Source organism: Lagopus leucura, unplaced genomic scaffold, assembly GCF_019238085.1.
Source record: "Lagopus leucura isolate 7727_CA_CO unplaced genomic scaffold, USGS_WTPT01 Super-Scaffold_73, whole genome shotgun sequence".
In the NCBI taxonomy this organism is placed as follows: Eukaryota; Metazoa; Chordata; class Aves; order Galliformes; family Phasianidae; genus Lagopus; species Lagopus leucura.
In genome coordinates, this window is record NW_024962252.1 from 92,894,786 (window position 1) to 92,915,933 (window position 21,148).

Sequence of the window (21,148 nt, forward strand, 5' to 3'; positions counted from 1 at the left end):
CCTTTTGTTGGTAGCCATAAAATGTTTGAGCTGTTCTGTGATATATTCATACTGTCCAGAAAAGAGCCTTTGACTACCGTAGTGTAGTTTTCTCTCATCTCTGTTGCACAAAAGAACATATTGGTGGATGAACATATTATTCATACCGTTAAGCCAATGTGATTTATCTCCCAGGGTGACCACTGCAAAGGCAGTGCTTGTGGTTCAGAGACTCTCACCTCTCAATGATGGGAAAGGAGAGAGCCCTGAACCTACCAATGTCCTTGTGGTCCTTGAAAGAGCTCATTAAAAGTCTTCCCTCCAGCTCCAGTTCCTATTTTTTGGGACTTTGACGGAGAGAAGAAGGGCCACAGAAATGTAGGTCAGGTGAAGTTCAATACTTTTCTAAGCACACTCTGCTACTCATCTTGAATTCGTTCATTTCGGCTTCTTGCTTTCCTGAATATGCCCAGCACAAGCTATCTGTCTAAGTGGTCGCTGAAACCCTACAGCACCCAATTGCCCTGTTTCAAGTGTGTGCAACTTTGCAATGTCTCTTGGAGGTGAAGAAGTGCTAATCCCACCAGGAGGGGCTAAACTGTGGCACTCGGTGTTAGTGCCTGTGGGTTGGTGCCCACGATAGTCTACATAGAAGTGCTCTTTGTGCATGGGAAAGGCACTTTGATCTCTACAAGGTCCTTAGGCTAAAATTGTGGGTTACCTAAGAATACCCAAACTCTTACACAGTTGGCTGAGGATTTTACTGGCTGCCTCGTTGCTCTGAGATGCCTGGGGAGTTAAAATGTAAAGCTTTATGTTGTACTTCAACCAATGGTCCTCCCAGCTTCCCCTGGATATAGAGATGACTTATTCTGGTTAAGGTCTTTGAGTGCTTGGGAATATTTATTCCTAATTTCAGAAACATTTCAGAAGATTTTTCAGTGCATTCTAGTCCACTCTGCCTTTTCTGTAGCTTCTGGACATTTACTGGAGCGTACAAAGTGGGTAATGTATGTTCTTTGACACAACTCCAATAACACATTGAGGATTCTTGTCTAATTTCTCGAGAGGTGTTAAAAGCAGAAATAAGTGTGAAGCAATTAACCAAAATGCATGATTATTTGTCCCTACGCAGACCTCAAGTTAAAATACTGAACATTATTTCACTTGAATGTGTTTCTTTCAGTTTATTTGTTAAACTCTCCATGAAAATAAATTTGATAAGTTGGACTCAGTGTTTTTGAATTATGAAAATGGAAGTTTCATTGCTGTCCTGGCCCCCAAAGACAGTATCTTTATTACCTTTTTAGTTCAGATTCTGAGCATAATGTGATATTTAAAACTGTAGATCAAGTAGAAAGCAGATAGGTTTTATGTAAAGCATGCTAGTTTTAAAAGATATAAGAAGCTGAGCTGCTTTTCTTCATATGGCTATGAAAGCCCATTAGAAAAATTGGAATGATTCCCTTTCTGTGCATTAAACCCTTCCTGCACCTTGTTATGGTATTTCATGCTGGAAGAACCACATTTATGCTACCTATAAGTTTTCTAAACCACCAACATTAAGATGGTTATGCTAACCAACATACAGTCTCCATCTTTATGGTCTTGATACAAGCAGGACCCGGGCCTGTGGGGAGAAGCCTATTAGCTCCCATATAAGCAAGAATGATGAATTCTTTCCTCCCTGAAATCACCCTGCAGTCCCACTGTGGAACCATTTGGGAGAGCAGAGAATGAATACACACACAGTAAATCCATCTGCACCTTATGGGGCATTGACTTCCTAAAGGAAATTGCTTTTAATGTGAGGAAAAGGCTAATCTGTAACTTACAAACATGAGAAAATCAATCAATAGACATACCTATGACAATGGGATTTTTGACGGGAAACACTGCAAAATGTTATTTATCTCATCTGCACAGCCAACAAATTCACACCTGGGAAACAGTTGCTTTTGATGTAGACATATAACTTAATGCTCGAATGACTTGTGCAGGCATTGGCTACAGCAGATAAAAAGGAAAGCTGGATTAGCTAAAAATATTTGTATTGAAATCAGTGTATTTTCTTCCTTGGAAAGGGGGAAAAAAAACCCTCTAATTTTGGACTACAAGACTACAGGTAGAAAAGTTCAGGTCTTGCCCTTCTCATTTTTGAAAGACACTTTTCTAGTTCAAAGGGGCTTTGGTTTAGCTTTAGGGGAAATATCAAGGATTATAATTGGAAGACTTTTCTAGGTTTTCCTAGCTGGATTTCAGAAACACGGTATGTACTTAACAAAACCACACACACAAAAAGAACAGAGCAACTTTGAAATAGACCTTTCATCCCTAGTGCAGCCATACAGCCTATACTGTCACCATGCATTTTCCCTGGGAGGAACAAGGGGTGAAAGGTACCAGAAAAAAGGAGAAGTGCAAGATTAAAAATAAATCAAAAAAGAGAAAGCATGTCGAAAAACATGGATTTATGCCAACTCCTAAATTTTCTTCTTAAACTGATCCATCTGAAAAGATTTGTCCATATGTAATGGGGTTTTTCCCAAAATTAACTGTGACAAATTTCTTCAGAAAAATTTGTGTGGATCACATGGGGATGAAGACTAAAAACTGCTAATTTTAATGATCTGGCTATCTTTGCTGTGCTCTGACCCTGTCGTTGCTGAAAGACATGGAAAAGGAAATATTGGTGGTCCTACTGAAGTCAGGGGAAGCAATGTGGCTGACTTTGGGGGTGGGAAGGCAGGATTTCACTCTGGGAAATGATGTTATAGTGGCTGTATATGTACTTGTGTCTCTGTTTTGTGTTAGAGGGCGGAGGCAGCTGACATTTTTTTTGCCTTTTTCTTCAGCAAATACTGTGTTTTCCTGCTCTTGCTTTTTTCTTCGGATGCACTCTGTGTTGTGCATGTTCTGATTAAATATAATCTTCTGAGTACAGGCGTACTAAATATTGAAAAGGAAACAAAAAGGAAGCATTTCAGTAATTATGTAGTTAAGGTACATTAAACTGACGAATAATATACCTTCTTTATGTAAATCCTTAAGCCAGGAACTCTCGCTGTTATAAAGTGTTTTAAGTAAATGTTTTAGGTTGCAGTGAATTAACTGCTTTGCAATTATTACGCTTTAGAATAAGGAATTCTTGTATTTTTAAGTGCTCTAGCCAAAAAGAGTCCTGCTATTCTTCCAAATTATTTCTACGTTGCAATGTAATTGAAGAAACACAAGTCATTTCAATCTTGTAATACTTCTTGAAAGGGATGATAAATGCTAGTAACAGTCAACCAGAACCACTTATTCACACTTTACTAGTCACCAGGAACATTTTTTTTCTTGAATATATTTTTATTGCATCTACTTTTTGCAGTTAGAAAACAACTTAGATGTATGATACAAAGCTTGCAGCATTTCTGAGTCCTCAGGAATAATCGGGCAGTCCTTCCTGTGAGGTTCACTGTAAAGACTTGAAGCAGCCGATGCTCTCAAGTATTTTACAACTTGTCATTTCTGCAAAATCACCTGGCTCATGTAATGTTCTTTCTGCAGAAAAAGGTTTGCCACTTGACGTTTTAATGATAACAATATCAATTTTGATGCATTGACTGTTGAAGACTGCATCTCCTGACAGTTTGAGTCCACTGCTATGTTCTTCTCTGGGACTGATGAACACTGAAGGCCTGTATAATACTAGGATCTCCTTGTTCAACAGAGTTTTGGCCATCACAAGCAGAAGCAAAAAGTTTTTGATTTTGAGAAGTAGCTCATCTGACAATTAAAGGGCAGGTGGGAGCTGGGACTTCCAGGATTTACTCCCTGCTCTACCAGTGATTCATTATTTGCTTGAGATGCAGAATGCCTTGTAGACAAGACTTATGGTGCTGGATGTTTTATTCCAACAGCTCTTTATAGGGTATTTCAGCTTGCCATTGTTAAGGAAAGGAGAAGAAAGAAAAAAGCCAGTTTCTGTCTGTCTAGCTGAAAAGAATTGGAAAACGTAACCTGTGAAAATATTGATTTTTTTTTTTAAATGTTAATTAAAAGTTCGAAATCGTTGCTTCTAGATTTAGAACCAATACTGGATCCAACATGGCTACTGCGTGCTTGGATCTCTCTGCTGACTGAATTCAAAGTAATTCTTGGGTTTTTTTTCCTCTCCTTTGGGAAATGATCTCCCACATATTCCTGGGAATATTCTGAATATTAAAGCTTTACTGATGGTAGCCATCTTCACGTTAACAATCCAAAAGTTCTTCACAGAAAACTTATTTCTAGATGCTAACTTCCATCTGCTTTTTTTTCTTGCAAACACTTGAGTGTTTTGTTTTTCATCCAAGGCCATGGGGGAAGATCCTGAGCACAGTGTGTGCTATGAGCTTCCCAGTGAGAACTACAAGAAAGCAGTGTTTCTGCTTTCCAGATGAAAGCATATAGTGGTCATCTGCAAGATGTGGCCAGTTTTTAAATGTGGGACATTGGTTTTGAGTGAAAAACCTGAACTGAACTAGTGGACGAAGGGAGAATTTATTATTTAATTGCATTGTAAATTAGTACAGGGCTGTAACTCACCAGCTCTGTAATATATATAACATCCAGGATCACGTAGCTAATGACTAGAGTGGCTTTTCTTCTCTTTTCTGTTTTCTGGACTAAAACCTTTCTCGTGTAAGCACATTCTAAGCCTTCTGCGAGGTGTATTTTTTGTGAAGCCTGAGAAAGCTGGCATGCAGTAAGCCTGGCAGCTGCTGGGCCTCAGGGGATTGGATACATGGGACCTCTTATTCTGTGAATCCCGGAAAAGCTAAGAGTTTGAGCTGTGCTGTTTGGTTTGTTTCCAGTCTGAGGTTATTCTGGGTATGTGCCTGGAAACACAGGATACGAAATATATAGTTACCTTTGGACTTTGATATTGGCAGGTTTATGCGGGAGCTGGTGAGTTTTCAACTTTAAAATTATCTTTAAATTTTTTTTAATTATTATGTTCTGTGAAAAAGTTAGGTAGAATCTGACACTTATTTTTATTTCTAGCCATTGTCAGTAATTATGCTTCAGAGTCTGATTTACGCCCTCAGTACACCCCTGTGTCTCCAGCACAGGACAGAGTCCCAGCGAAACTCAGGCTAGAGTTGTGCAAAAAGATCTGTTTGCTCTTGAACATCAGGTCATGGTTGTAAGATATGCCCAAGTCTCTACGTTATTCATCTTCTTTGCGTGAGGAGACAGGGAAGCTTGGAGATGCAGGGTGCATTTGATAGAATTAAGCGGAACAAAAGGGCAGTGTTGGCGTCATGGCTTTTGACAAGGAAAAGCATTAGAGAGAATTATGGTGACCTGAAGTTGCCACATCGTCTACTTTAAGTCAGGCTTTGTTTGGCAAACTAGGGGAAAAAAATCAGTATTCTAGATAGCAAATGTTATATGGTCCTGTCATATTATTTCAAGGCATGAAGTCAGCATATAATATTGCAACCTCTATCTTGAACTCAGGTGTTTTAGAGCAAAGTTCACCTCCTGTGAAGAAAAAGGAAAAAACATAATTTCTCTCCACCTTGCTATCACTGCTATCCACTGTTTTCCCATTTGGGATCTGAAAGATTCCTTAAGGAACTGCATCTACAGCTTCACTTATTTTTTTTCTGGTGAAAAAATCCTCTAATGGAAAGGATGTCTCTGCACCCTCTTCCGTGGGAAGAAATTAGGAGGAAGAGCCAAGGCTGCCTTGGCTTAAGGACTGATGTGGTTTTGCAGTTGACGGTGGGAGATTTTTTTTTCCTCCCTTGCAATAACATTTGGTGCTATTGGAACTGTCAGTACAGTGGGAAAAGCAATTAATATTTTTTGCCTCAATGTCTTTCACAAAAATCCTTACTTTTCTGCAAGCAAAGCTCTTGAAAGAAATCATAGTTCACCTTGAGGAATGATAAGAGAGAAAAAAACTGTAAGAAGTTTCTACATGTCCTTTCCTCATTAGCAATGACAAACTGTGGAGGGAAGATATTCCACGGCACAAGTTTTGTAAATACAGTTGCAGTAAAATCTAATTTCAGGGCAAATAAAAATTGGAAAATTAGATTAATTTATCTTCAACTTTGTCTGTACAAGTTTGGCCAAAAATAATTTACCAGCCTGAAATAGTAATGTAGAGAAGAATTATTATTACATGTTTTGTCAATTAGAATTTTTTTTTAGCTAAGCATATCCACCCCTTTTGCAGATTTAGAAAGTTTGAGCATACAAAAGTCTCATCACTCATAATTTTGTTACATTACACACAGTGCTGACACTTCCTGAGCCACAAGAGAAGCTGTAAGAAGTGATGAAGGTCAGATGAAACCAGGTGGTTCTCACAAGGTGGGGAGCTGCTCTGGCTTCTGTGGGAATCCCAAGTTCTCTATCCCTTGAACTCCAGGTATTTGAGTAGCCAGGAGAGGGCTGCCCTCAGCAGACCATTTCTGTGTATCTCTCGGGAGCAAACAGTGTTCCACTTGAAGCCTTTGTTGAATAATCCTGGCATCTCACAGAACCCAGAGAAAATCACTTCCTATATGCTGAGCATGACAGGGCTGCATAGCTTGCCAGAGACCGTAACAAAACCTGAACAAGAAATGGCCTCTACGCTAAACAGCATGGAATACAAAGACTTCTATTTGCAGTCTGACTTTCCATATGGGGCTTGCACTGTCAGCTCAGCACCTCTCCCTTTCCAAAGTTAGCAGTGTAAGATGCCCTCTTGCAGTTCACGGGAATTGTGTATCTAAATGGCTGTGAGGAGGAAAGCTTCATAAAGTTACCGAGCTATTTGATGCTGCAGTGGAAGTGTGAAGGGCAAAACTCACACTGATGGCATCAGAATTAAGGCTTCATCCTTTCTCTTTAAAACCTTGATTTCTACTGCGTTAATTTTACTTTAAACTTAGGTTTTTTTCTAGCGTAAAGAATTCAATAACATAAAGGGCAGTGCCTGAAGAGCCAAGCTGTGTTCATAATCCCTTTTTCCTCAGCATTAAGTAGGTACCTAGCAGAAAGCATCCCCTCTTTGGGTTATTTAAGTGCTCAGTAAGGCTCTCAGAACAGCTCTCATTTCAGATGATGCACGACCCCTGATTCATTTACAAGGTCGCTAACATTTCTATTTAAATTTCTTTGAAGTAAGAGTGTGCTTTAAAATGTCTCAAAGAATTAAGATATTTTTGTAAGTGACAGATGTCTTTGCGATAGAAATATTTTATTTCTTAGTGAAAGTCCAGTTGTGCCTACAAAGTTTCCACGAGGTAAGAATAATAGTGTTTAAAAGCTTCAGCAGAACATTAATGAAGGGAAAGAATTTTCTGTGATTTGAGAAGTTTTCTACAGTGTCTGATAACATGTCCAGCCTACACAAACACCAGCCTTAGGAATGACCCTTCAGTCGTTCCAGGTGAGAACAGATGGGGTGACAAGATCCATGGGAAAAGAGGTTTTATATTTGGTCCCCATCTTCACTTCAGACATCAGTAAAAATTGGAAAACATGAGTCTCTGTAGCTTTCGCTGTCACTGATTAAGACTGAAGTGTTCACTGGGTTGCTTCTTGGTGAGATGGTGATCAGTAGGCCCATGCTCTGATGTCAACCTCAGCATGTGGAAGAACCAATGAGGCAGCTGGGGTTATTCAGTTTGGAGAAGGGAATGCTCAGGGGAGGCCTATGTAATGACATGGAGAGAGGTTGTGGAGAGGTGGGGGTTAACCTCTTCTCCATGGTAACTAGAGATAGGTCAAGAAGGAATGGCCTCAAGTTGATTCAGGGGAGATTTGTGTTGGATATAATGAAAAACAGAGTGGTAAGGTACAGGAATAGTCTGCACAAGGAGATGGTAGAGTCACCGTCCCTAGAGGTGTTCAAGAAACACATAGATGTACTGAGGGATGTGGTTTAGTGAGAAATATTGTTGAGAGGTAGGCAGTTGCACTGAGTGAACTTAGAGGTCTTTTGCAATCCTGGTGATTCTATGATTCTATGTAACATAACATATGTCTGCACCTAATATCACAGCACATCAAATGGGCACCTGTCTGTAGCTATGTATGCAGGAGCTTACATGGCTGGTGATTCTGGTGAGTACAGAGCTTTCTAATTTCCCATTGAGCTGCTTCTGAATAAGTTTTAGTCAGGATGATGTATGACAGAATAAAACAAGCCCTAAACATTTTACGTTCCCAATGAATCTAAAGGACGCAGAAAGATTTCAAGGTATAAATCTCAAAATTCCTTGCCGTGTGCTTTCTTTCTCTGATAAATGAAGATTTTATAGGACCAAATTTCTTTAAATTTAAAATTCAATGAGATCCTGAGACAGAAAATTCTATAGGAGTTTGGAGTCACTAATTCTTGGACTAGGAAGTCTAATCTCTTGTTAAACACACGAGGCTTGATAATCGTAGAGGGAGATCTCTTGAATTGTACAGGTCCCCTTTGGACTTGATGGGCCATATCTCTGAAACAGACTTTGGATGGAGACTACAGCATGTGGTGGTTCAAAGTGTTTCCCAAACTGGGTATAGTATCCTACAGGAACCTTAATATTTGTCTTTTTTTTTTTTTTTTTTTAACCCAAAAAGTTTAAATTTATCTGAGTAAAAATTTAATATAATTATCTCATTAATATATATTTAAATAAAGGATTTAATTATAATAAGAATTTTTTTTTTTTTTTTTTTTTTTTGTTACAAAGACCAAAAATAATCAGGAAAAGCTTTCTGTAAACTCAGTTGCAGCAGTGTTTTCACTGAAGCTGAAGAATTCCTTGAAAATTGGTAAGGAATTACGACATGAACAGGAATCAAGGATTGCAATCAGTTTGCTTTTTTCGTCTGGTTCCAAACAGGAGTTTCTCTGCCTGAGTCAGGTGTGTTCAGCAAAGTAATGTGGCGCTGCCCAGCAGTGAGGATTTGAAGGGCTCCCACCTCCTCCCCAGCTGCCCTGATGAGTGGGGAGAATGCTGCTCCACAGCTGGTGCTGTATTGCTATGCATGAAAGCTGGGAGGATGCGTGGTAGGAATTATGATTAGGAGAGGCTTGCTGGCAGCACAGGTTGGACCTCTGCTCAGGGCTGTGCCTGTGAAGTTGCTATCTAGTCTTTGCATTAGATATCGAAGTTCTTGTATGAAACCTGTTTTAATTGAATTGCAAGTCTCTTGCTTGCTGCACTCTTTGCTTTAAAATCTTTGACAGCACTGGTATCACACAGCGACACCAAAGCAAGTAGTTTATTCATTTGCTCAATGTTGTCTCATTTATGCATACATATAGGGTTTTTATAGGTATGGACATCTTTCCAGGAAGGTTGTGGAGTCTCCTTCTCTGGAGGTGTTCAAGACCTGCCTGGACGCCTACTTGTGTGACCTGGTGTAGGGAACCTGCTTTGGCAGGGGGGTTGGACTTAATCATCTCTGGAGGTCCCTTCCAACCCCTACAATTCTGTGATCTTTAAAAAAGGTACTGACTTCACTGAATTCTCCTTGTTTGAGTAAGAAAGTTGAGAATGCCACTGTATGAGTAGTGCAGAGTGGAAACAAGTTGCAGAAGCATTTTCTTCTATATGGTGTAAATTTGAACCTGAGACCTTCTATGCAAGGTGAGAACTTGTCCTATTTGTCACTACACAACTCGGTTCTGTCATTTTCACCACTAATGGGATTTTGCAACTGAGTGACCTTGTTAATACAGCAATATGTTGCCTGCCATATCATCGGTAACAGTGCTCCGAATAATAAAAGAGGGGGAAAATGCTGGTCAAAAGTAGTGAAAAAAAGTAATGCTAGTTTCTTTCCATTCTTTTCTGGTAAGAGAAGAAAAGCTTCCATTATCTTAAAAATTATCCTACTTTAGAATCCTACTTAATGTGATGAAATAGTTAAAGGATGGCTCTTCTCTGCACAATTTAGCAGAATAGCTCTTTAAAGAACTTCTTAAGGGAGAAAAAGGGACGTAAATATGGAATGGATCTTTTGAACATGGCAAAGCCTATCATTAGACTGGGAGGATATTATAACGCTATCATTGGAAAATTGCTGTGAAGAGTGGCTATGATAACTGTGTTTTTCAGACATTTGTTATCTCCAAATGTCATAGTTCCGTGCCTTGTACTATCTTAATGATAAATATTGTTAGCATTGAAGTAGTGCTAAGGATGGCTATTTTCTATATGTAAAATAGGTATGAGTAGTACATAGGAGTGACCTAAGGTGTTTGTTAACTGAATAAATATGGGAAGAGAGAAGGACGTAGGGAAATGGAGCGACAACCAGTTTTCCAGGTCCCTGTCCAATCCTATGCGTAGAGAGGCAGTCTGCACTGCCTCTTGATTTATAGCTAAAATCTCCAAGGATAATTTATATTGCCACCTGTCTGAAGGATGTTTGAAATGAGGGCAGAATGACATTCAGCTGGAATCGTGAACCTGCAGATCTGGCAAGATGTTGCATAAGCAGAACTGCAAAGAGGGATTTGAAAATTCCTCTAATTATCACTTCGTAGTAACAAGCCAAGAACAATGTTTTCAGCAAGCCAACAGATTAACTCAAAGGCTGGCTTTTCAGTAGAGGAGGCAAGAAGCTTTATGGGATTAGTGACCTGTGGGGAAATGCCAGAGTCAATGAGGAGATCTCCACTGCTCAATGAAGCATCTTGCTGTCTCATTTAACTAAAGCTTTCTTCATCTGAGCCCACCCAGTGGCACAGTGTAGAGCCGAGGTGTTACCTCTGATCGAAAGGCAGAATAGCTGCACTGATGGCCAGAAAAGTGCCAGCAAATGTGTTGCTAGTGCAAGATCTGCTCTGCTGCCTCAGGCACTGCGGATGTGGACACAGAAGATCATGTTGTAAGTGCTGATGGATTCAAAACCCGCCCGAGTTTGTTTGCTTACTTGTTTTTGGTTAGGCTATGTCTTGTTGTTTGTTTATTTATGAAGTGTATTTTATGAAATGAGAAAGTGATGTACTGAACATTTTTCCATTTCTGGGTGTTTCTGAATTTGAGAGAGTTTCAACACTTGTTTCCCAGCTAAATTCCTGTCTGGGAGGAGAATTCCCAGCCCGCTTGGGATACCTTGAGTTTTCTACTGGATACAGTACTTACAGCGTTTGCATGGCATTAGCAGTAATTCAGGGATGGAAGAAGTATGTATAATATTTAGTACTGGACTGATTTTTGTGTGTTTCCAATTTTTATTTAGCAATTCAAAGAAACTGTAATCAGTTTATCAGTATCCATGAAGCTCATTGATAAACCTTAAAAAAAAAAATAATAGCTTAGCATGTAATGGTTGGTAACTTTTGATATGCCCCTGTCAGGTTATGTATGTATTTTCTGGAAGAGCAAATGATTTATGAAAAAACACTGGAGCACGTTGCCCAGAGTGGTTGTAAGGTCTTCATCCTGGGCTCCAGCTGACCTTGTTCTGAGCAGGGATGGGATTGGATTAAATGATTTCCAGAGATGAAAATTTCTCAATTGTTCTGTGATTCTGTGGCTGAGTATTTTCAAGAGCTCGTAGTCTGTGGGAAAGAAAGCAGACCTGCGTTAGGAAAAAAACCTCAACTTATAGATTTCTTCAACGTAGAAACTGCTGTAATTAAATGGGATACTCTTATGCTGGAGTTGAACATCATTAGCTTCTTTTATGAAACCTAAGAAAGAAAATAAGGACTTACTAATATACAAAATTTCCCTAAATTAAATATTTATATTAAGTATTGCCTGAATATATGTTTAAGTGAGTTTTTGGGAGAATGCGTCTATTGGGGCTTGCTGTTTTTCTCTTTTTATAATTGAAAGAGTTCATAATAACCAACTTCATTTCTCAGCCACTGTTTGGGCCAAGGATTGGTGTCAAATCGGTTTTTTCAGTGCACAAGGGCTGCCAAATGTGCATCTGTCTCTTCAGGCAGCTCTAATCCTTCATGGTCCACTGACTTTACCTTTATGAGTTCTTCTGATTGATAATTGAGAGAATAAATCTTTGAAGAACTTATATAAATGCAAAAAGAAATCCCATTAAGATTCAAGCAGTAAAATGCATATTTTATATGGTACCTTTTCAATCCTCTACCATTTAAATTCATTTTGCCAGACAAAGATTCAGGATTGGCATTCAGATATAGATTTTGTTTTCATATGCACTGTCAGCTGCGCCCTCTATATTTTAACTTTTAGTACCAGCTGAGTAAGTGATCTGTTCTGAGAGCTGTCTTGCACTGAAGCACTTCACTGTATTGAAGATGCAGAACCAAACAATTCAGCATACTGCCTCCCTGCCCTTGTTGAATTTATACAGATGAGGCATTCTTTTTAAAAAATATTAGGTCTCATATGGAAAACAAGATTGGCTAGTGGTGGATTAATAGCTCCATTCCTAATGATGGAACAGTTGGAGTAGAGGGAGCAGCTCTGCACAAGCCTTTTGGTAAAGCAAGAAAACAAGGTGGAGCACCAGCACCTGCTACCTACCTGCTATCAGTTTATTAGACTGATAAGCGCGGGCTACTTTCCATTCATACAATTTTCAGATAATATCCTAGGGGTTAAGTTAGTGAAAAAAGGGGATACAACTGAAAGCCTTAAAAATTTATTTGAATGTTTTCAAAACCAATAGCATACATTTAATCCTCATGGGTCTGTTTACCTGTAGGAAGAATTGTATCAGCATGGCAGGTTAGCGTATAAATATAGCCTTATGCAGAGGATGACAAAGATTTAACTTCAGCAAATTTTGAGACCACTTGGCTTTGCTTATGCAAAAATGCTCCATTTAGTTATTTCAAATTCCTTCTCTCACTTATGCCTGTCATAAGGTAAATACAATCCCATACAAAAAGAGAAAAAGCATCAATTTTTAATGAAATTATTCCTTGGATTTCTCAAGGAAAAAAAAAATCTGTACCTTTAAGACTGTTTATACATTGTGCAACAGTTATAAAAGCAGTACAGTAGCAACATACCTGTGATAGACACATGTAGATAGAAGTGTAATTTCCCAACAGATACAGTTTTCACCCTGTGTGGTTGTGACTGTAAAACCTGCAAAAACTGCATTTGCTTGGCAAAAAGACAAGTTCTGTTTATTCAAACGAATCTACCACTTAACTACTGTTCTCTAATAGCTGATGTTAGGTATGCTTTCCATAGATACAGCCCTATTCACTGTTGTCCATTGTGCCCTCTTGTTGGTATTGAGTGGTCACAAGCTGTAGGATAGGTGTAATAAGAATGGCAAGCCTTATTTTTGTCTGCCTACGCTGCAGGTAGCATTAGACAATATTCAGACATAGCTCCTGGGACAAGATTGTCATTGTTTGAAACCTGACCTCTTTCTTAAAAAAACTTAGAAGTGGAAATCCTATTGTTGTTTCTGTCTGCTAAAGTGCAAGTATGCACTAGAGAGATATATCTGAGTAATTGGATAAAAAGTAATCAGGTCGTTCTTAAACTGTCTTGGCAAAGACCCATGATGGATCCTTAGATCTCACGACTTCATAATTTTTTTTCTTTGCTTCATAAATCAGCAGTCTTGCCTAGGATAATTGATAGAACAGAATGGTACCAAAACAGAGGTATCTTTCTATTTATAAGGGTGGGGGAGACAGGAGGACATGAAGTACCGCAATTTCTCTGTTTTTCCTGGAATTTATTACTCATAAAGTTGTCAGGTTGATAGTGTCAAAGACTAAAAGGTTGTGTCTGTCCAATTACAGCATATGCAGTGGTAGAGCAAATTTTGCAGTCCTTGCCATGTCAGTGTCTGCTGCCCTGTGCAAAGATGGAGATCGTTGCAGTGAGTATATAGGATGTGACCTGGCTGCCAGCTTTACGTGGCATGTCCCATCTCATTGACAAAAACTGCAGCCAGTAAGGCTTTGATGAAGTGGAACTAACTTCAGGGAGAAGATCATCCTAAGCCCTAAACATTACTAAAAGTTTTAACCATGTGATGTAGTAAGTCAGAGCTTTGATTCAGTCCACTTTGTCAGGTAAGTTTCACCCCAGAGGAATGTTACATTTGACTTATTTAAACTTTGTATTTTTTCTCGTGTTAGAGTCCTCTTCTGTTTCCAGTATCAGATTTCTTTCAAGTAATAAGAGATATTTGAGGCCTTTCAATAACAAAAATACCAGACAAAGTGGTCTGGGTATATGCAATCTATAAAGTATAGAATCACAAACTCTTTACACAGTGGGAAGAGACCTTTAAAGCCCATCTCATCCAACTCCCCTGCAATGAACAAGGGCACTTACAGCTAGATCAGGAGCTCACAGCCCAATCCAGCTTGACCTTGGGTGTCTACAGGGACAGGACCTCCATCACATCTCTGGGGAACCTGTTCCAGTGCCTCAGGGCCCTCACAGAGAAAGACTTTTTCCTTATACCCAACCTAAATCTACCTTCTTTAAGTTTCCTGTCATTTTCCTTGTTCACCCTGCTAAAACTGCTTTATCTGCCCACGCTGACACCAGACGTATAATGCAGTGACCCAGAACAATTCCTTCATCCAGCAGTCTTAGCTCATCTCCAGTGGTTTGTGCTCAGAGAGCAGCTCTGACTCGAAAAGAGATCCAGAGCCCAAAGGAGGGCCCACAACCACTACAGAAAACCATAAGCAATGCAACCCCGCACTGTAACTTGTCGTCAAAGCCTATTTCATTGCACCCACACCAAGAGTTTGGAGACAGTAATGGTGTCGTGAAATTGTAACTGTTGCAAAACTATGGTGGTATTCTTAATGGGAGTTTTAGAATCATCTTTGATGTTGTTAAGATCTGATCCAGCTTCCCAAAGCAGAAGTATATGACAGCTGCAAAAAACATTTGCCTGAAGAAAATATTTTTGGAAAGCAATAATTTTAACTATACTAAAGCATAGATTTTTAATAATTGGTATAATTATTCCTAATTTTTTAATCTCTATGTTTGTTCTATTCTCATGTTCCTGTTGTCTTTTATTTTTCCTACCTTTCTAGATAGAACTTTTCCCTATTTTTCCATCTCTACCATGTCTCCTTCCCTTTCTTATTGTTCTTGTTTCCCCTGGAAACCTCACCATTATTTTCTTCTCCATTACACATAGTATACCACCTCCCTATCTGCCAAGCTGAGCATTCTCACATACTAGTGTCTAGAAGTGACATGGATGATTCAGGGTTTTTTTTTTGCTTAATTTGTAGCAGCATTCCCTAACAGAAGCAGCTGTAATGGCTCTTCCATCTTGCATTCAACTTATTTTTAATAAGGGTAGTTATGCTGGCAAGCTCTGCTCTGCACAATCGCATATGCACAGCTAGCACAGTACATTTCTTGTAAGTGTTTGGGTTGTCATTAGAGACGTGACAGCTTCACAGTAGCTATGGGACTGCTGTTCCCACTGTCTCTAACTAGGGAATGAAAAGTGCTGCAGCTTTACTGGAAATTCTTTGCTACTGAAGGGAACTAATCCTACGAATATGTATTTAAAATATATGCATTTCATATTGTAAGTTAAATTATATTCAATTGCAGCAGCATCGGTACCACATTTTTTGTGTATATCCAAAATAATGAGCAGATATTTTCAACTTTAGGCATTCTTACCATTCAAGGTGCAAAACTAACCAAAGCATAAACCTGTATCTCACCGCATCATTTCAGTCCAGCCCATTTTTCAGCCCTTAAATCCCATGATGTGATGGAGGAAGAACCAGTTCAGGTCTTCCAGGTACTTGTGTTCTTACCCAACTCAGGAGGCAATGATAGCTGCAGTGCAGTTCCCGCTGTGTATTTCAGCAGAGGAGTGGTCAGCTCTGAGGGCTGGAAATGCAGGGCTGGCACACTCTTCTGCCCGTCTCACACTCTGTCACGTGCCCTATCTGCCTGCCAGTGTAATTCATTTTAGGATGAATTTAGCACCCCGTTCCAAGTGGCGTTCCAGCAGCACTTTGGGCACTGTGGCTTCAGATACACACAGATCTGGACAGGTATCATTGTGGCGATTATACTTAGATAACACGTAGAGCTTTCTTTAATTTGAATTTTAGTAGAGCTTGATGTATTGCCAAAGCACAGCCAGTGTAGTGGCATCTGCCTTGAGCCATGGCTCCACGGGTCCTGCCTAGTGCTAGGTCTTCCCAACCTTCATTTAACTAACTAATATGCATATCCAGTGATGCACATACCATTTCTCAATCTTTGAATGCAGTATCACGTTGGCAGAGAAACTTCGAGTTACTACCACTCCATTTCTGTCTCAGGCATAGACTGTGTTGGCCCATATTGTCTCTGAGCAAAACAAATCACATTTTTCTTTACAGACATAAATGAAATAGTTCTTGAAGAAATAAAATAATAGATTAAAGCTGTCAAATTCTATAATCTTCTCAGTGACAGATATGTATTTTCCCTTTCCTTTAAGATCATCGTTTATGATGCTTGGAGGGTGAGAACAGGCGTTATTGTGCTGTTAATGTTATTATTTTGTCTTTCATATTAGAGCAGAGATGAAGTCCAACAGATAAGAGTTGTGTGGAATTTTCAGGCTCCTTTTTTCTCATACGCAGATAATTCCTACAACACTTGAGTCTGTGGGAGCCATCTCCCTGTAATGCATTTAGCAGTACTAACAGATGCTGCCTGCTTGGTTCACTGGCACTTTCTTTTTGTCTTTAGCAATGATTTCTTTTCACTTAACACCTTAATGAAAACTAATGTAGGAGATAAAACTTTAAATTAAAGTACTCTTATATTATAATTGGTATTGACCTTACCAATTAAATGTAAGAAGAATTACATTTTTATGTTTTTTAATTGTATGCTTAATAAGTGAGGAATGTAACTTGTCCCTCAAAGAAGCTTTCTTTTTTATTAAGTCCTTGATTTTATGGAATTCAGTTACTGGCATGGGAAGAGAGACCACATTATGGCAACAACAACAAAAAGAATTGCAAAGATTAATTTTTCACAATTTCCTTTTAATAATGAGAACTCCAATCCTAAAAATATTGATCGACTCAAAAATTTTAATTATTTGTTTCTATTAAGTATTTAAAAGAATAACATGTTTGCCAAGGAACATGTAGGCAACCTACTTTAAGTCTCCTTGGTATTCAGTGTATAAACCAATTCTCCATGACCGGTAGTGGTTCATTTTTGATGGCCCAGAAGCAGACTGTACATTCAGTCTTAAGATGTCAGAACCATAGCAGTGAAGTGCACACCTGTAGCCCCCTGTTCTCCCTCCTGCTGTTCTGGCAGCTATACATGCTGATTGTGCTTCAGCACCTGCCTTCCTCTCCAGGCTTGGAGCTCAGGGCTTGGCTGGTTGCCATTCCCATAGGACTCATGAGAGGCTGCAGCGACTCATAGATGCCGAAAGCTCTCATAGATTCCAGCTCCCAAAGCACAGAAACAAGTTGTGTTGGGACTCTGTGACGTGTAAAAGGGAAGACAAGGAGACAGCCAATAGGAGATTTTCGAAAGGAAGAGGGGCTGTACCAACTATGGATGGGTGGAACAGTCTCCCTTGCAGTTTCATATTGGCTGCCAGTCTGCCTAGAGGAAAACACAGGCAGTGGCTGCTCTTCCAATTAGCAATTCCCACATCAAATTTTGACCTGATATAAATAATGCAGCATAATATGCAAAGTTCGTCAGGCAACATCATTTTCAGTTAGAGAAAGGATACTGGGATTCTGAGTGATGATTCATGATTAGGACATGGGTGCAAATTTTCATCGAACACGATATGGCAAGGCAAGCCCTGCTCTGTTATACCACAAAGGTCTGAGAGAAGGAAGCTGGCAAGACCAGAATATAAAACATCTGGAAAACCAGACGTGAAACCATGGTGACATGAATATAAGTCTTGTCATTGGTTTCCATGGGACCGGGATTTCACTCTGATTTTTACAGGCAACAGATAGAAATAATAGTAGTAATTAGAGAAGTCATCCACAGAATAGGGAATTTGGCATTTCCCTTGAACAGCAGACACACATTGTAATTGTCTCCTCTCCAAATCTGTGCTTAGACTGGCCAAAAGAGTCCTGCCAAAATGACACTGTGAAAACAAGCCAAACGTAGCTCCAGTGAGGACAAAATGGTGCTGGTTTCCCTAATGGATGCTTCTGTATATGACAATTTGATAGACCAGAAATGTGCCTGTGTGAGTTAAGGACCCATGTGTTGATGTTTCTGTGGAATTGTGTGCTTTCTAAGCCCTCCAGGGTTAGCCCCATCAGCTGTGCCAAATGCTGGTTGGAAGCAGACTTGACAGAAAAAACTCTGTGAGTCACATTTGAATATTTCAGTCTTTGCAGTAGATGCTGGGTTTCATGGAAGTTAGAAACCACCAGAAGGATTAGACTAGTTATGCCCAGAGAACCCAGAAGATCTGATGGTTATGAGCAGCCGTAGCCCTGCTGGGAAGTACATCCTTTCTAGGATATATATGAGCTTGGACATCTGTTGGATCATCTGAAATTCGGGAAGTCTCTTTGGCTCTACAGGAGTCATCTTCCTCCTCTCCAACTCCAAACCAAAACTGTGCTGCTTCTCCTCCTAGTTTGGAATACAGTTATGTACAGTATGGTAGAGCCACGCTATGTTTTCAGCAGCATACTTTCTGCCCATATTCTCAGCATTCTTTACAATTATATGTTGTTCTTCTTTCATTCTTGAGCCAATCCGCAAGCCTCACTAGAATTGCTGTTCTTTGGCTTTAACTTTACCAAATGGCAGGTCAGCTCCAAAGTGTAGTGCTGCTATCTCTGTTACTTAGGGATTTTCTGGATGGCAGTTACAGTATGCTTCAGTATGCCCATTCTCTCCCAGTGTGTGGGAAGGAATGTGTATTATTCCCAGATCTGGACATCGGAAGATGTTTCTGGAACAGATTTAATTGATGTTTGGCTTTCAAGTTTCTATATCGCTCAGTTTGCCTTTACCTTTATTCACATAAAACCTCGTTCAGTGACAGTTTCTCACTCCTGCCCATAAGTACAGTCATATATGGGCAGTACTTAGTAGCCTTCTCTTCTGTGATACTCGGGAACCATAATGTACTTAGCCCTGCTGAAGGTGAAGATGTGAGCACTTGATAATACCCTTCCTAACATCCAAGAACTAATCCCCCCAGGGACAATCATTGTTTTCTTTATTGCTTTCAGTCTCCAGATACAGTCTGACAACTGTGCAGTGCCGCTTGGAAACCTAGGGCCATTTGTCATTTAAACATCTCCCAAGTGTTACAGCCACAGCCTCAAAAGACAAAAGCAAGCGTTGGGAGCTTCTGGAAACAGTGTAGTTTGGTAATCCATACAATATTAAGTTGGATATTAAGACTTTTTTTTTATCAAGAGTTTCCACTCCTACATCAATCCTCTCAATAGCAATAGAACCTTGTCGTTCTCAGCAGGGTATTTTTATTATTTAGGCTGGGAACTGTGCAATAACATCTGTGAAGATTTAGAAGACAATTGCCAACTCAGCCAATAACTAGATATTATCTTGCAAGGTGGAAACAAAATCTATGTGGGACTTGAAATGCAGAAAATTTTGGTAGTTTACACTCAGGATTTATTCCTGCATAGAGGTTTGCAAGCTATTTGTGTACCTCAGCTATTATAACACTTACCTTTCTGTGGAAGGAAGATGATATCACATCATTTATTTTGTGTTGACTCTATGGGCTATAGGAAGATGGCAGATATAGCAGGAAGAAAACAGGTAGACTTTTTTTTTTTTTCCTGTGCCAAGGTTTAGAATCAGAATTGTTCAAATTGGAAAAGACCCTTAATGGTCACCTGGTCCAAATCCCCTGCAATGAACATGGAGAAAAAATATGCAACTCTTCACAAGTTTGCTTATCATACTTGCATAGGGGCCATGTTGATCTTCTCATCTTCTGCATCATTCCAATTTAGTATATGTGCTGCTGAAGCAAGCGTATGTTGTCTTTAAAGAGTTAGAAAGGAGCAGCCAATAGCTACTGATGGATGTGTAACTACCAGTTCTATCAGGTGTATGCTCTAATTTTCTCTTTGTCTTTTTGCTTACATTCTTAGTGTTCTTTCAATGGCCTTTTTTCCACACCACCTTTCCCACTTTCACTTTAAAGGTTTGAAAAATAAAGCAAACTTTTACAAGGGGGACTGTTTGTGGAATTATTTTGATTTTCTGCCACCATTATTTCCCATCCTTCCTTTAGGTCATTTGTCTGGGGCCCTGTTCTCCCTCACTTCTCCAGTGCATGGGTGAGGCTGACTGAGTAAGAAGGGCAATGAGAGCTGCACTTTTAAGGGGCAATCCCTCAAGCTTGGCCCTGCCCCTCTGGCTGAATATTAAGGGAGTACTTGGGCCAGGTCTTGCCAGTATGATGGGACTCCTTGGCTGTAGATAAGCTTGAGCAGTATGTTTTTGGACACCCTCCGGTGAGCTGCAGGCGTTGGCTGGGCAATGCTTGATCTCTGCATGCTCAGCCAAGCCAGCCTGTTTGGCTGTGTACTGCTAGGTGTCGCTAATACAAGGTTGTCTTGTTGTCTTTGCTCAGTTCAGACAGCAATAAGAATTTTGCTTTGCTCTGTAGGCATAGGGCACCCTTTAGGAGTATGTTGCTGTGGCCAGTCCGCAGGATGGCGAGACCAAAGGAGTTAGGTAGACTTTGCTGCTGGCTGTGCTTTAAAAGAGAGAGGAAAAAAAAAAAACAAGAAAAAACAAAAACAAGAAAAAAAAAACCTAACTCCTTGTTTCTTCCCCAGCTGAAAGTCTGCCATTCACTTTGAATTTAGGCTTCTAATCAAAATAACCATTGGCACTTAATTGTATAATAGGTGAATTGCCTTTAACCTCTGGTTTCTTTGGCAGCCGTTTGCCTATGCAGTTTTATTTATAGTGTTTATTTCAAAGATTGATGGCAGCTGGCAGGAGGCACTGAAACAACTGATAAAGACGACTGACATTTTGTCAGCTAACTGGATGACAGGGATATATTGCTTACATTTAAACTGCTTTGTGTGAATAAATCATTGTTGATGCCAAAATCTACCTTTGGTCTTCATCTGATCCCTGAGAAGTGGTGGCTGGGAAAGGTGTTTATTTAAGCAGGGAGAAACTTGCTATAAGGATCAGGGGCTTATGCTCAGTAAAACTTTCCTTAGCAATGG

At 39.7% G+C, this 21,148-nt stretch overlaps 1 non-coding gene across 1 annotated transcript; it reads right to left on the reverse strand.

Moving 5' to 3' along the window:
- Positions 1 to 19,821: 19,821 nt before the first annotated feature.
- LOC122174927 lies at positions 19,822 to 19,929 on the reverse strand. The gene has a single exon (XR_006177270.1). It is a non-coding gene; the product is annotated as a U6 spliceosomal RNA (small nuclear RNA).
- Between the last annotated feature and the right edge of the window lie 1,219 nt (positions 19,930 to 21,148).